The sequence below is a fragment of the Pan troglodytes genome, chromosome 12 (assembly GCF_028858775.2).
Source record: "Pan troglodytes isolate AG18354 chromosome 12, NHGRI_mPanTro3-v2.0_pri, whole genome shotgun sequence".
Taxonomy (NCBI): domain Eukaryota; kingdom Metazoa; phylum Chordata; class Mammalia; order Primates; family Hominidae; genus Pan; species Pan troglodytes.
The window spans coordinates 90,059,244-90,072,241 of NC_072410.2; the positions used below are offsets into that span (position 1 = coordinate 90,059,244).

The window sequence follows — 12,998 nt, forward strand, 5'->3', positions numbered from 1 at the left end:
GTAGGGTAAAAACAATAAGTAACTCAGTGACTGCAGAGAATTAAAAATATATGGAAAATGCTTCTAGAACAGTACCTGGCACTGAGTAAATACTCAGCATTAGTTGCTATTCTCATTATTATAACTGAATAAAATATAAACCACCAAAACTGATAGTTACCAAGAAACTGCTCTCTGCAGGGTTGGTTTTTACATCCGCTAGTCTCCTTCCTTGAAACATATTTTCCCAATTTTTTCCACCTATCCAAATCCCAACCATTCCTGGTAGTTCACACCAATATTCACTTCCATTAGGTTTTTTCTGACCATTCACATCCTTATTTACAAGGCCACCCAAAAGCATTGCCAGGCACCCAAAGCATTTTGCCTATTCACTCAATTCCTTGGCTACACACAATGCTATTCATGCCTCCTCTCTCCATTTAACCTATATAAACCCCTGGAGGGCAGGAGTCTGCGTCTTAACACAATTCTCCTGTATCCCCCTCAATACCTCAATGGTTTACAAAGAGTTCATACTTACATAAGAGCTTAGAATATAGATGCTTAATGAATAGAAATGGCTATTATAATGTTAATGTTCTCATTTTCTAGTCTCGTTTTTAATACTATTCCTTATTTCCAAAGCTAATATCTTCATCTCTTCTCCTCATTCCACTCTCCCCTAGAACGATATTCCCTATTTATCTCCCCTCTCTCCTGACAATATTCAATCTCTCCTTTATCCACAGGCGTCTTTCATTTCTGCCTTCCTCTATGTAAAGGTCTCCAGTATCTTGAAATGTTTTACCTGACTTTTCTGGCCCTCTGAGTACAACACTCTACATTTGTCTCTCATCTCTCTGACGTGCTCCTAAAAGGAACAGTCTATAGATTCTATCTCCATTTCTTCATCTATCACTCACCCTTTACTCTCCTGAATCTGTTTTTGAACATCATCAGTGAGCTCCAAATCCAATGACCTCTTCATAGCCCTCTGCACTTTATCACTACATGTGACATAACTCGCTGACATTTGCTCTTGTTTTAGGTGCCACGAACCCCTTGCTGGGGTTTCCTTCTATCCCTCTGACCAAGACTCTGATGTACTTTGAGTCCTATTTCACTGGTGCCATTTCTCCTATCTTCTTCCAACTTCAGGAGATGCCCAAAGCTCAGGACATTGCCTGTTATTCTCTTCCAACACAGTTTTCTGTGAAGAACTCACTTTCATGGTTTCAAGTAACTTACACAGAAAAGCCCCATCTGCATGCTCAGGCCTCACTGTTGGGCTTCACTAGGGCTTTTATCTCCAATGGACTAGCAACCATCTCTGCTACAATACAGCACCATCTCCTCATATTCAACATCCAAAACCACATCACCTTGCTGGCAAAAGATATTTTCCCTTCCTCCTAAATTCCCTATGGCTATCAATAGAGACATTTTCCTTTTTAATCAGACAATTGAGAAAACTGGCCTCCTCTCTGATTCCAACGTCTCCCTCAATACTGTCAGCCCAATGTGTAAGTCCCAGAAAATTTCCTCTGTAATGAGGCTTCAGTCATTCTATCTTTTCCATGCTTACCACTCAAGCCACTGATAACTCACCCATGATATTCATTCCTTATTTAAACTTCCCATAATACCACTTTTGTCATAGCATTTTTTAATTCAAAACCACAATAGGCTCCCACATCTACAGGGTTAGGTAATCTTGATACAGGGCATTTAAGGCCCTTTGGAAACTAGTTCTGTCCATTATCATTTCCTGGCAGAAACTCTCTGTTCTCTGTTGATAGGTTGACATAGCACAATTCATAACCACATCCATATCTGATATACAAGTACTTGATAATGCTTAGTTAGGCAACCACATAATGTAATGCACAAACTGCAACACTTTTGAAAGTGAACCAGAGCACTAAAGAAAATAATTAAAATAATTTAAATTACACGGTTTAAATAAACATTTATCAACCAACAAATTGTTGATCAATAAATTGGTTTTACTCCATCTGGGGACTTATAAGATGATTCTATTCAAAAATTACTTTCAAAAACAAAATTATTGAAAAATAAAACTACATTAAAGTAAAAAAATTTTAATGCTGATTATGTGAACATTAAAAAATAATAAAGGAGCATTAATCAAGCTGTACAATTATAATTTTGTACATTTCCATAATCTATTACAGAATTAAAATTAATTATTCTGAGTAGACATTCATATGCTTTAATCAGTGTTTTAGTAATATTTTATGCTAATACCATGTCATTGATATTTTACTAATGAATATATTTTTTCAATATGATCTTAGTATTTTTTATTTTTTCCTAAGATTACCTGCTACTTCAAAGTTGTTCCTTATTGTTAATTGTCAGATTCATTGTTTATACATTTAAAATTGTTGAAAGCTTTTATTGACTCTTTTCTAGGGGACACAATAGTTTTAATTGAAAATATTATTTCGAAGTATACTGATGTACCTGGTAAGCTCAGAGCAACTTCTGCTAAATAGAATGCATTTTTAATTCTAGCTTTGTTAATATTAAAACTTATAAATATTCACTTCGTATCTTTTGGCTTCCATTTAGGGTACTTTTCTTTAACAAATATTTTTAACAAGACAAAATATATCAAATATGCTGTCTCTATTTATGATTTTTGTAATGTTTCACCAGATTTAGATGCTGCTAAATTACAGACCTCTATTACAGTCTGTTCTAGTAAAGGATATAAATTTATTCAATTAAAATCAGAAACTCAATCAAAAGTTTCTTACAAATTATTACTGATGTTTTAAGTGCAATGGTATTACGGTTTTAAAAAATTCCCTATTTCTTAGAAAAATATACTCAAAATGTTTTTAAGGAAATGATTTGATGTATGGGATTTGCTTTAAAATGGTATGAAGCCAGGCATGGTGGCTGACGCCTATAATCCCAATACTTCGGAAGGTCAAGCAGGGCAGATCGCTTGAGGCCAGGAGTTCAAAACAAGCCTGAGTAACATAATGAAACTTTGTCTCTACAAAAAATACAAAAATTAGCCGGTCGTGGTGGTGCATGCCTATAGTCCCAGCTTCTCAGGTGGCTGAGGCAGCAGGATTGCTTGAACCCGGGAAATGAAGGTTCCAGTGAGCAGAGATCGCACCACTGCACTCCAGCCTGAGTGACAGAGTGAGACCCTGTTGCAAAAGTAAATAAATAAATAATAAAGCAATATGAGGTGAAGTAGGGAAATACAAGTAACACAAGATCAGCCATTTTTCCAACACTGTGTGCTTACTTCGTGTCTCTGTCACATTTTGGTAACTCTCACAATATTTCAAATCTTTTCATTTTTTTTTTTTTATTACACTTTAAGTTTTAGGGTACATGTGCACATTGTGCAGGTTAGTTACATATGTATACATGTGCCATGCTGGTGCGCTGCACCCACTAACTCATCATCTAGCATTAGGTATATCTCCCGATGCTATCCCTCCCCCCTGCCCCCACCCCACAACAGTCCCCAGAGTGTGATATTCCCCTTCCTGTGACCATGTGATCTCATTGTTCAATTCCCACCTATGAGTGAGAATATGCGGTGTTTGGTTTTTTGTTCTTGCGATAGTTTACTGAGAATGATGATTTCCAATTTCATCCATGTCCCTACAATGGACATGAACTCATCATTTTTTATGGCTGCATAGTATTCCATGGTGTATATGTGCCACATTTTCTTAATCCAGTCTATCATTGTTGGACATTTGGGTTGGTTCCAAGTCTTTGCTATTGTGAATAATGCCGCAATAAACATACGTGTGCATGTGTCTTTATAGCAGCATGATTTATAGTCCTTTGGGTATATACCCAGTAATGAGATGGCTGGGTCAAATGGTATTTCCAGTTCTAGATCCCTGAGGAATCGCCACACTGACTTCCACAATGGTTGAACTAGTTTACAGTCCCACCAACAGTGTAAAAGTGTTCCTATTTCTCCACATCCTCTCCAGCACCTGTTGTTTCCTGACTTTTTAATGATTGCCATTCTAACTGGTGTGAGATGGTATCTCATTGTGGTTTTGATTTGCATTTCTCTGATGGCCAGTGATGATGAGCATTTTTTCATGTGTTTTTTGGCTGCATAAATGTCTTCTTTTGAGAAGTGCCTGTTCACGTCCTTCGCCCACTTTTTGATGGGTTTGTTTTTTTCTTGTAAATTTGTTTGAGTTCATTGTAGATTCTGGATATTAGCCCTTTGTCAGATGAGTGAACTCCCATTCACAATTGCTTCAAAGAGAATAAAATACCTAGGAATCCAACTTACAAGGGATGTGAAGGACCTCTTCAAGGAGAACTACAAACCACTGCTCAAGGAAATAAAAGAGGATACAAACAAATGGAAGAACATTCCATGCTCATGGGTAGGAAGAATCAATATCGTGAAAATGGCCATACTGCCCAAGGTAATTTATAGATTCAATGCCATCCCCATCAAGCTACCAATGACTTTCTTCACAGAATTGGAAAAAACTACTTTAAAGTTCATATGGAACCAAAAAAGAGCCCGCGTCGCCAAGTCAATCCTAAGCCAAAAGAACAAAGCTGGAGGCATCACACTACCTGACTTCAAACTATACTACAAGGCTACAGTAACCAAAACAGCATGGTACTGGTACCAAAACAGAGATATAGATCAATGGAACAGAACAGAGCCCTCAGAAATAACGCCGCATATCTACAACTATCTGATCTTTGACAAACCTGAGGAAAACAAGCAATGGGGAAAGGGTTCCCTATTTAATAAATGGTGCTGGGAAAACTGGCTAGCCATATGTAGAAAGCTGAAACTGGATCCCTTCCTTACACCTTATACAAAAATCAATTCAAGATGGATTAAAGACTTAAACGTTAGACCTAAAACCATAAAAACCCTAGAAGAAAACCTAGGCATTACTATTCAGGACATAGGCATGGGCAAGGACTTCATGTCTAAAACACCAAAAGCAATGGCAACAAAAGCCAAAATTGACAAATGGGATCTAATTAAACTAAAGAGCTTCTGCACAGCAAAAGAAACTACCATCAAAGTGAACAGGCAACCTACAAAATGGGAGAAAATTTTCGCAACCTACTCGTCTGACAAAGGGCTAATATCCAGAATCTTTTCATTATTATTACATTTGTTATGGTGATCTGCAAACAGTAATCTTTGATGCTACTATTGCAATTGTTTGGGGGCACCACAAACTGCACACATATAGGACAGTGAACTTAACTGATAAATGCTGTGTTATGTTCTGACTGCTCCACTGACCAGCACTCTCCTATCTTCTCCCTCTCCTCAGGCCTCCCGCTTCCCTAAGACACAACAATATTGAAATTAGACAATTAACAACCCTACAGTGCCTCTCAGTGTTCAAGTAAAAGGAAAAGTCACACATACCCTACTTTAAATCAAAAGCTAGAAATGATTAGGGACTGTGGATCACAGAAGAACTAGAAGCGAGGCCTCTGAATGTCCTTACCAAAAAGAAATGATAAATGTATCAGGTGATCATCATGCTAAATACCCTGATTTGATCATAATACAACATATACCTGTATTGAAACAGAAAATTGTACTCCATAAATATGTATCATTACAATGTATCAACTGAAAAGAAAGCTAGAAATGATTAAGTTTAGTGAGAAAGGCATGTCGAAAGCTGAGATAGGCCGAAAGCTGGGCCTCCTGTACCAAACTGTTAACCAAGTTATGAATGCAAAGGAAAAGCTCTTGAAGGAAATTAAAAGTGCTCCTCCAGGGAATATACAAGTGATAAGAAAGCGAAATGGCCTTATTGCTGATACAGAGAAAGTCTGAGTGGTCTAGATAGATCAAACCAGCCATAACATTCTCTTCAGTCAAAGCCTAATTCAGAGCTAGGCCCTAACTCTCTTCAATTCTGTGAAGGCTGAGAAAGGTGGAGAAGCTGCAGAAGAAAGTTTGAATCTAGTAGAGATGGTTCATGAGGTTTAAAGAAAGAAGCCATCCCCATAACATAAAAGTGCACAATGAAACAGCAAGTCCTGATGGAGAAACTGCAGCAAGTTATCCAGAAGATCTGACTAAGACCATTGATGAAGGTGGCTACACTAAACAGATTTTCTAGGAAGACAAAACCACCTTCTTTTAGAAGAAGATGTCATCTAGGACTTTCATAGCTAGAGAGAAGTCAATGCCTGACTTCAAAGGACAGGCTGACTCTCCTATTAGGGGCTAATACACCTGGTGACTTTAGGCTGAAGCCAATGCTCATTCACCACCCGAAAATCCCACAGCCCTAAAGAATTAGGCTAAACCTACTCTGCCTGAGGACTGTAAGTGGAACAATGAAGCCCAGAAGACAATACTTCTGTTTACAGCATGGTTTACTGAATATTTCAAGGCCATTGTGGAGACTTACTCCTTAAAAAAAAAAAAAAAAGATTGCTTTCAAAATATTACTGATCATTGACATAGCACCTGGTCACACAAGAGCTCTGATGAAGATGTACAAGGAGATTAATGTTTTCATGCCTGCTAACACAACAACCACTCTGCAGCCCATGAACAAGGAGTAATTTAGACTTTCAGGTTTTATTATTTGAGAAATACATTTCATAAGGGTATATAGCCGCCATACATAGTGATTCCTCTGATGGATCTGGGCAAAGCAAATTGAAAATCTTCTGGAAAGGATTCACCATTCTAATGTTCACCAGTAAGAACATTCCTGATTCATGGGAGGAAGTCAAAACATCAACATTAATAGGAGTTTGGAAGAAGCTGATTCCAACTTTCATGGATGACTTTTAAGGGTTCGAGATTTCAGTGGAGGCAGTCACTACACGTGTGGCAGAAATACAGAACTATAATTAGAAGGGAGCCTGAAGATGTGGTTGAATTGCCATAATCTCATGATAAAACTTGAAGAAATGAGAAGTTGCCTCTTATGCATGAATAAAGAAAGTGGTTTCTTGAGATGGAATTTGTTCCTCATAAAGATGTTGTAAACATTGTTGAAATGACAAGGATTTAGAATATTACATAAACTTGATTGATAAAGTAGCAGCAGGGTTAGAGAAGACTGACTCCAATTTTGAAAGAAGTTCTGCTGTGGCTAAAGAGCTATCAAACACCATTGTATGCTACAGAGAAATCTCGCATGAAAGGAAGAGTCCATCTATGCAGCAAACTTCACTGTTGCCTTATTTTAAGGAATTGCCACAGCTACTCCAGCCTTTAGTAACCATCACACTGATCAGCCAGCAGCCATCAACACTGAGACAAGACCTTCCACCAGCAAAAAGATGATAACTCACTGAAGGCTCAGATAATCATTAGCATTTTTTTTGGTAATAAAGTAGGTTTAAATTAAGGTATTTATGATTTTTTTTTTTTTAGACATAATAGTATTGCACACTTAATAGACTACAGCATAAACTCAACCTTTATGTGCCTGGGAAACCAAAAAATTCGCATGACTTGCTTTATTAAAATATTCGCTTTACTGCGGTGGCCTGGAACTGAATCTACAGTATCTCTGTGGTATGCTTGTACATATACTGTCCACAGTATCATATAATCTCACAAAGGTGAGTGACTGGTTGACTGAGGAGGAGCTTAAGGAAAATAAATTTTTAAAAAGGTAGAAGAGACTGACAAAAGTAAAGGAAAACTGTATGTGTGTTAAGTGGGAGATGGAAAAACTGATAGGATATAATATTTCTCTTTTTCAGTGCTAAACACACTGGTTTGATAGCTGAGTAATTTCTTTGGTTTTTACGTTTTTGCATAAAAGTAGAGTGTTAACAGGAATAATAACTACCTAAGAATAGGAATAAGAATGTATATTTTAATTCTAGCCTCTGCCTGGGAAATTGTGCCTGGGAGATTTGGTCAGATTTCCCTCCCATTTTCTTCAGCTTTCACTATCCCGCAAACCTCAGAAGTCTAAGGTTGAATTTAAGTAGTTTCAGAAGTCACTTGCAAAAATGAAACAAGTGGGTATAAGTGAACAATAGCTAGCAATCTCCAAAGCGTAAATATAAGTGGTACATGTCTTTTGGTTCTCTAATGAATGCACCATAGACAATGTATTTAGTTTTGCATCCCATCCCTGTTATAAGACCAAACCCCTCTATTTCGTATAGGAGCTCTCATTTTTTAAACTTGAGCTCTCACTCACTTTATAGAAGTTCTTTGTTTTTATTTAAGCTCTCACTTTAAAATGCGCTTAAATCTAAAAGATGGACAATAGCCTTTTTCCCCCTAACCCTTTCCAGATACAACTACTCTTATACCAATTTGACTTTAGAAAGTTATTAAGAGGTGCAGAAGCCATTCAAATACCACTTTGGTTTGCCTAAATTTTGTTATTTAACCTAATTCTTTGGATATGTCTAAAAAAGAGGATAGAATTTTTTTTAATTCCATTTTTCTATTTTCCCTTTATTGCAGGTCTTAAAGGAGACAACATAGCATACAGGCGTTCTCCCTCCAGACAGTTCAACCTCGGTTCACAATTAAAATGAGTATATAGTGTTCAAGTTTGTATCTTGTAGTAGTTCTGTACAATTATAGCATCCAATGCCTGCATATTTTGGCATGGTTTACCGCCCGCCTGAATTGGATCCATATGAGAAGCTCCAAAATATTTTCACATAACATCTGTTTATACTGTGACTCTGCTTTGAGCAATTGTCATTTCTTTGTCTACGTAAATAATTAATTCTAAATTATATAATGAGACCAGCAAGCCCTGTCAAGTTCTCCCCTGTGACTTCCCTCACTTCATCCCTTCCTTCCTATTGCCCCTCCCACACTGAGAATTGCCATGGCTAAAAACTAGGCTATTGGGCTGAGCGCAGTGGCTCACGCCTGTGATCCCAGCACTTTGGGAGGCCGAGGCGGGCGGATCACAAGGTCAGGAGTTCAAGACCAGCCTGACCAACATGGCGAAACCCCGTTTCTACTAAAAATACAAAAATTAGCTGGGCATGGTGGCATGTGCCTGTAATCCCAGCTACTTGGAAGGCTGAGGCAGGAGAATCGCCTGAACCTGGGAAGCAGAGGTTGCAGTGAGCTGAGAAGCTGAGATCGCACCACTGCACTCCAGCCTGGGTGAGAGAGCGAGACTCCGTCTCAAAAAACAAAACAAAAACCCAAAAAACTAAACTATTGCTACAGTCTCTTAACTCAGCCTCCATCTAGAATCTCCTATAGCCAGTGTTGCCAAAACAATATTCCTGAATTACCTCTTTACACACCACATTCCTTCATTTAAAACAAAGCTCCAAAGAAATCAACCCTTTAATGGCTATCTGTCAAATAAAAAACCCAACAGTTTAGCCTCACATTGAAGATGTTTCACAGCCTGGCTCCAGTCTAGGTTTCGCACTGTAACTTCCCTACTTCCTTCTACCCTAAAAAACTAACCTCTTCACCAAACCTCTGTTCCCCCAACACACACACACACCCCCACACACTTCTCTCTGTGTTTCTAGAGCTTTGCTCATACTCTTCACCTGCCTAGAATGCCCCCACCACTGCACTTCCTTTGCCTATTCTAGTCCTACCTGTCTTTCAAAGCCGCCTCCAACATCCTCTCTTCATTGTCTACCAAAAGTAGAAATGTTCTCTTTGGCCTCTATATAACTGGTGCTTTACATATAAATTGCTAGGTTTTTCTTTGTTGCATCATATTGTTAGCTGGTTCTGTCTGTGTTTGCTTCACTAGATTGCCATGGTACAAATGGGACTATCTGCTGACCTGCTGCTATGTCTTCATTCTTTGGCTCAGTGCTATGTGCAGGGCAGACAATTAGTATATATTTGACTGAAAAAAAGTAGTTGAAGATACTATTTATTCACCCATTTAACAAATATTTATTGAATATCTGATAAGTACAAGGCACTTTAATAGGCCTTGCATTCTAGTGAAGACAAAACAGAACTTTTTTTTAAAAAGTAAGCTATACATAAGTACTATGGAAAAAAATAAAGCAGGGAAGGAAAATCAGGAGTATAAGGTAGGGGTATGATTTTAAATAGAATGATCATGGAAGGCCCCTCTGAGAAAGTGACCTTCGAGCAGACTTGAATGAAATATCTGGAAGAAGGACATTCCAGGCAGAGAAAGAGCAAGAGGAAGACTCTGAGGCAGGAATGTGCCTGGCATATTCAGAGAACAAGGAGGGCAATGTGGGGTGAGAAAAGGGCAGAATTGGAGGAAGGAGGAAGAAGTGCCGGGAGCTAGATACTGGGGAAAGTCTTGAGAGCCATTAAGAGACTGGGTATTACCATATCTGACCTGCGTTTGAAAGATAAATGTGGATGTCCTTTGAGAATAGGCAGAGGGGCAAGGAGAAAGGCAGGAAGACCAATAAGGAGGTAACATAATTAATCAGGTGCAAGACAATGGGGATTTGGACCAGGATGACAGGAGGTGGTAAGAAGCAGTCTGATTCTGGACATATTTTGAAGGCAGATCTGCTAGGACTTGCTGATCGATTAGATGTGGGGTATAAGCGTAAGAGGAATTAAGCATGACTCCAAGGTTGGATGGGGTTGCTATTTATAGGGATGAGGATAAGGATAAGCTTGGGAGGAAGAGGGATTAGGAATGGGGAGAACACTTCAGATACTGGAAATGTTAGGTTGGAGTGAGGAATGGGGAGATCGGGTAAGCAGTTAAGTACTGGCGTCGAGTTCAGGGGAGAAAACAGGAGTGAAAATAAAATCTGGGAAGTTGTCAGTGTATAGTTGGAACTTAAAGCTCCAGCACTAGATGAAATCAAGGAAGTAAGTGCAGACAAAGAAAGGTCCAAGGACTAAGCCTTTAAGGCACCCCTAGGAACCAGCAAGGGAGCCTGAGAAGGAGCTGCCAGCGAGGCAGAAGGAAAAGGATAATGCTAATGTGTTGAGAACAGACTGTGCACTGCAGAGAACAATTCATGTCTGTGAGGCACCTGGCACTGATTTAACTGAGATTGTGGCAGGCTAAGCGAGGGAACTCACTTACCCCACTCATAAGGCAACTGCAGTTAGGGTAAACTTTAGGCAGAAGCTTCCAAGATATGCAAGGATATGATACAGTTTTTCAGAAAAGTAAAATTTTAAAAACAATATTGAGTGAGTTCTCCCTTCTACCAAAAACCAAAAACTAACCCCTCCCCCCGCCCCCCCAAAAAACAGAGTGATAATCAAGTTAGAGGAGGGTTTCTCAACCATGGCACTAGTGACATGACAGGCCAGATAATTTTTATTGTAGGGGGCTGTGCTGTGTACTATGGGATGTTTAGCAGCATCCTGGTCTCTACCCACTAGATGTCAGTAGCATATCCCCACACGTCCCCATTGTCAAAACCAAAAATGACTACATAAGTTGCCAAATGTCCTCTGGGGGATAAAATCATCCCCAGTGACTTAGAGCACCCCCCCACTGACTTAGAGAAAACTGTCAACAAAAACCAATTCCTTAGTATACTCTAAGCATCCTTGCTGTCAAATACACCCATTAGTTTCTGCTGATATTCTGTACTTACACCTGTACTACTCTTTTCTCCAGGCTTTTTACCTGATTTGGAAAGTTCTAATTATATTCACCACCCAGAGTTCGGAAAGTAAGCAATTAGCTCAATCCATCATAAAAAAACGCACTTCTGATTTTTTTCAATGTAAAACGCATTCCCTCAGTTATCCAGTTCAAAAATGACAATTTCGGCACGCCCATGTTCACAGCACCACTACTCACAATAGTCAAGAGGTGGAAGTAAGCCGAGTATCCATCAACAGATGAATGGGTAAACAAAAGGAAGTATGTACATAGAATGGAATATTATTCAGCCTTAAAAAGGCAGGAGGTTCTGACACATGCTACAACATGAAGGAACCTTCAGGACATTATGCTAAGTGAAATAAGTCAGTCACAAAAGGACAAATATTGTATGATTCCACTCTTACAAGTTACCTAGTAAAAATCATAAGACAGTTACCCAGTTAAAATCATAAGACAGAAAGTAAATGGTGGTTGCAGGTGCCAGGATGGGGAACGAAGGGGAAACAGGGAGTTGTTTAATGAGTATAGAGTTTTGGTTTTACAGGATGAAAAAGTTCTGGAGATTGGTTGCCCAACAATGGGAATGTACTTAACACTATTGAACTGTACTTTCATTTAATTTTATTTATTTATTTTTTTCAGAGATGAGGTCTCACTATGTTGCCCAGGCTGGTTTCAAACTCCTGAGCTCAAGTAATCCCTCGGCCTCCCAAAGTGCTGGGATTATAGATGTAAGCCACCATGCCTGGCCCTGAACTGTACTTTTAAAAATGGTTAAGATGGTAATTTTTCTATGTTTTTTACCACAATTAAAGAAAAAAAGACAGTGTAGGCTCTGGAATCAGACCATGTGGATTCGAATACTAGCAAAATGCTTAATGAATTACCTGGCTCATAGTAAGTGCTTGGTGAACATTAGTCACTAATTATACATTAGTATTTTAACTGGTGATTACAGCAAATCAGTGTGCATGTTTTTCAACGGCAATGATTGACAGTTATATGTGCCTTTGATTGGTGAAATGGGAAGGCAGTTATAAATAAAGTTTGGTAGAAAAAATGACAATTTCTAATAATAAAACATTCTGATAACTGAATATCATTAAGTACAAAATAAGGTTAATCTCTTTTCCCTCAAAATTAGGTCCACTCCTATGGATTTATCATGTCACTTAGTTTAAAGATCCAGACCCTTTTGCATTATTTTTTTCAAACCTTTAAAAACTTTTAAACATTTAAATTTATTTGTGTGTACATAAATACACGTTTTTCTTAAAATGATCAAGAATCCATTCTATATGCTATCCTATTTATATAAAGGTTTTTCTTTCATTACTGATTTCAGCAAATACTTGCAAAGTCCTATGCTGTCTGCAATTTTGGCTCTTGTTCATTTTCTTCCTAACATATCCGCTCAAAATTGTACCTAATTTTAATAGTTGTATG

The 12,998-nt window shown here is 38.4% G+C and overlaps 1 protein-coding gene across 1 annotated transcript in view; it reads right to left on the bottom strand.

The window, feature by feature from the left end:
* Positions 1 to 12,998, bottom strand: part of TTC27 (tetratricopeptide repeat domain 27) — a 195,184-nt gene that overhangs the window by 50,714 nt on the left and 131,472 nt on the right. The window lies entirely within an intron of this gene.